The sequence below is a fragment of the Myotis davidii genome, unplaced genomic scaffold, assembly GCF_000327345.1.
Source record: "Myotis davidii unplaced genomic scaffold, ASM32734v1 scaffold62, whole genome shotgun sequence".
NCBI lineage: Eukaryota > Metazoa > Chordata > Mammalia > Chiroptera > Vespertilionidae > Myotis > Myotis davidii.
Window position 1 is genome coordinate 3,761,382 of NW_006295180.1, and position 4,538 is coordinate 3,765,919.

The 4,538-nt window shown below is 37.1% G+C and overlaps 1 protein-coding gene across 1 annotated transcript in view; it reads right to left on the reverse strand.

Moving 5' to 3' along the window:
- Positions 1-4,538, reverse strand: part of HIVEP1 (human immunodeficiency virus type I enhancer binding protein 1) — a 178,630-nt gene that overhangs the window by 4,226 nt on the left and 169,866 nt on the right. The window lies entirely within an intron of this gene.

The following is a 4,538-nucleotide window of genomic DNA, read 5'->3' on the forward strand; positions in this document are numbered from 1 at the left end:
GGCATGGCCAGGGCAGGCTTTGTTGCAGATGCAGAACATGAAATGAGCTTCGAAAAAGCAGACAGGCAGAGGGTCATATATAAAAAACATCACAATAAAGATCTCAAATATATTTATAAAATCCTCCCCTCCCCCGAAAAGACTGAACTATATTAAAAAATTTAACAGATTTCAATACAATTTTTTCCTGAGTTCTTTATATATAGTTCTTTGTATTTCCCTTTTATTGAACAGATTAAAAATAAACTAAATAAAAACAAAATGGCATTTCATATTTATAAGCAGAGTAATTTTCCTTAATACTTGAATAGTATTCTTGACATGTTTGTATGTTCTCTGATTAGTAATAGTCTCTCATATTTAAGTCTCCTTTTACTTTCTTTTACTTAAGTGTTAAATTTTCCTATCATTTTTGTTCTATGATGATTCAATCCACCCCTCCCAGGAAGGGGAATCTTAACTAAAATTCATTCACAACAGCTTCAGAAGGTCATGCGAGAGAGACTGTGTCCAATGAGGTATTTTCAAGATGGTCCAACAAAGTCTCAAAATTTTCATTAGCTCATAAACTTTATCTAGTCAACATCTTGCAAAGTTAGAGGCTCTTTCACTTAGAAAGTAAATTTAAAAGTTAAATAGGAAAAGAATACAAAACACCTACAGGCATTTCTTCCTCATTGAGCTGAATTGAGAAGATACCAGACCATGTGCAGTTTAGCTGAAATACATTGTGCACTTATATGTACATTTTTAAAAAGAAGAAAATGTAAGTAAAGAAATACGCAATCGGTATATCTCCTGGCTTTCCCAAATGGTCTGTATATTAATTTATTTTACCATTTTTTTCTATATTACAAAGTTCTTTGAGAAAAGTTTCAAAAGCTCAGCACCAACATTTGCAGGTAATAATTTCTAAGGTGTAACAGACTGCAGCTTTTATGTGTTTATCCCAAGCACATGTTATTTTATAATTAAAATGATCAAAGATAAAATATATGCATATAGGTTCCTTTAACATGTGATTTCATAAGCTTTTTGTTTTAAGGGTTCTACTATTTTGTTGTAAAGTAATAAATAAATAATACTAATTTATTAAGTTCTAGTGGGTGCCAATGCTGGAAATGGAATGGGTGATTTCTGGGTAAATGTCCTGATCTCTGCTTCAATAATACCTCCCCTAAACTGTCTGATATCTGGAATTCTAAAATTAGAGTCATTCCCAATTTGTTTTAAATTTGCCACAGTAGTGCAAATCAGATATATTTTTAGAGAGGCCTTTTCTTTTAAAGGGGAAAGTAGAAAATAAAAACAGAAGAAGCTGGATTACTGGGAGGACAGGGAACCAAGAGGGGGCTGATTTCATTACAGACCAACCTGCTGCAAAGTAGGGAGTTACTTTACCTTAAAAACTATTACTTTTTTCTTTTTTAAAAAGTGGGTGGGCCTAACTTTAAATTTATGACTTTTCCAAAATTCATCATAAAGCTCAGGTCCCAGCTAATCAAATAGCTCAAACTTTAAGCAGAGACAGTGTCTGTAGGAAGACTGAAGACACAAGCTTCTTTCATCGGGGATAGATACAACAGGATACTGGGCAATGGAAGTCTGCTAAGTAGCTGAAAGATTGATGAGAGTCAAGTGTGGACTGGCACGATTGTGTACATACTCTGGGGCTACACTCTCTTGCAGCTCAATGCCATGAACCCCACCGAAGTGTTCACAGAAAAGAGCACCAAGTGTCCACTGTGGTCCAGAGCTAGGAGAAAAGGAGCAGCAGCCATATAGGAGGGCAAGGAATTCCATCTGAATCCATCTCCTCTCTCTCCACTAGAAGAGAAAAACCTTTCCCTGTATTGGGAAAGGCAATACGCATGGTTGCCCTTAGAAACTCACTGTTGTGAGGAAGGGAAATTAATAGGAGAGAAGATACAACTCTACTCCTTGAGGAGGAATAGATTATCAGCTGAAGGGGGATAGGAAGGAGAATGAGAGGGCCACAGCCCAGAAATTTAAGAACACAGTACCTGTAGAAGACTGAGGCTAGATTAACACAGTGATGGCACACAATCTCCTCATCACCCCTTAATGCCAAGCTAAAAAGCTTTATGTGACTAGTGACCACAAAATACTGCTAGGAGAGAGGCAGCAGAACAACAATGTACAGAGCAACCATCTGTGAGGCATGATACAAAGAGAAGACCTAAAATTAGAATTGAATAGGCATTGGTCTTGCAGTCCATCTTCCAATACAAACACGAAGTATCTCTACAGGAATTTGATGCCTCTGGTGCACTAAGGGTAGCCACATCAAACAAGAAATCTCTCAAACCCAGTCCAACTAGAAATATTCCCATACTAGGCCTAGCAGAAGGAGTGGCATGCCCATTACCAGGCAAAAATACTATTTACATTAGTCTGTGCCACCTTGTACAAGATGTCAAACTTTCAACAAAAATTACTAGGCACACAAAAGGCAAGGAAAAAAACATTACTTAAAAGAGGAAAAGCAGTCAGAACCAGTCAATATGACACAGATGCTACAATTGACAGATAATTTAAAATAATTCTAATTAATATGTTAAAAACTTTAATGGGAAAGGTGGACAACATACAATATCAAAGGGGAACTTCAGATGAGAGATGGAAGCTACAAAAAAGAACGAATGAAATGCTACATTTGAAAAACAAAGTAACAAAAAAGTCTCAAACCCAGAATTCTATCCCCATTGAAAATAATTTTCAAAGATGAAAGCAATTCAGATTTTCTTAGAAAAACAAAAGGAGGGGTTTCACTGCCAGTAGACCATAATCAATGTTAAAGAAATTTCTTTAGGCAGAAAGAATATGGTAGCAAATAGAAACTTGGATCTACACTAAAAAATAAAGAGCATCACAAATAGAAAAAATTAAGGTAAAACAAATTTTTCTAAATTTAAATTGCTCTTAATATAACTGAATGTTTACAGCAAAGCAGTAACAATGTACTATATGTTTACAGCATCACATGCAGACGTAAAAGACAAGACAACAATAGCACAAAAGATGGAAACAATCTGTAAATATACTGTTATAAAGTCTTTACACTACATGTAAAACAATGTAATATTACTTAAAGGTAGACAACTAAAATTTTTAAAAGGTACAAATAAGTCAATAAAGAAGATAAAATAGAATTATAAAAATGCTCAATTAAGGAAAAATAAAAAATAGCTGGCAAGATGGTAAGTTCTAATCCAACTGTATGAACATTAAAAGGAATGGTCTAACACATGAATTAAAACAGAGAGCTTGCAGGCTGGATAAAAAATTTAAGTTCCAGATATATACTATGTACAAAAACTCCATTTTAAATATCTAAACTAATAAAAGGGTAATATGCTAATTAGGGCGGATGTCTACTGGACGTCCATTCTGACAAAGCCACAGTGACTGTGAGGCCTGGGGCTCATGGCAGCTGTGGGCTCAGACCAGCTGGGAGACCTGGGGCTCATGGCAGCCATAGGCTCAGGCAGCTGCAAGGTCTGGAGGCTGCAAGGCCTGGGGCTTAGGCCTCGCAGCTGTTGTGGCCGGCAATGGTAGCAGCAGTGGGGTGTTGAGGGCGGTGCCTTCCCCTGATCATCCCAGTGGCCTCCCACAGAGGGAGCGGGCCTAAGCTGTCAGTAGGACATCCCCTGAGGGCTCCTAGACTGTGAGAGGGGGCAGGCCAGATTGAGGGACCACCCCCGCAGTGCACAAATTTTTGAGCACCTGGCCTCTAGTATATATATAAATAGATTAAAAGTAAAGTTTGGAAAAAGATACACTTTAAATCAGCGGTTGCCAACCTTTCAGACATCACAGACCACCGGTTGGTGAAAATCATTAACTAAATTGGGAGACAACAAAACAATCCCCAGAGGAAAGAAAAAGAGAGCTGCCAAGAAAGGAAATAAGTGAAACTGAGGCATGCAATGTGTCAGAAAAAGAATTCAGAGTAACAGTCATATAGTTCATAAACTAGATGAATGAGAAAATCACCAATCTATGCAAAAATCAGGAAGATATCAAAAGTGATATAGCTACAATAAAAAATGTGATGGAAGGTTTAAACAGTAGACTAGAAGAAGCGGAGGACTGAATTAGTGAGTTAGAAGATAAGGTAGAGGAATAAGCCCCATCTGAACAACAAACAGAAAGAAAAATTAAAAGCAGGAGGAGACCCTACGGGACAACATGAAATGAAGTAACATATGTATAATAAGGGTGCCAGAGGACAAGAAGAGCAGCAAGTAAGAAAATTGGAAGCAAAATGTAAGCTGAAGAAATAAAGACAGAAAACTTCCCTGATATGGGGAAGAAAAAGTCACACAAGTACAAAGAGTCCCAAGCATGATGAACCCAAAAAAAGACCCACAAAGACATGTCGTAATTACAATAGCAAATGCTAACAACAAAGAGAGAATCTTAAAGGCTGCAAGGGAGACACAGAGAGTTACCTCAAAGGATCTCCCATCAGATTATCAAATGATTTCTCACAAGAAACACATCAAGCTAGAATG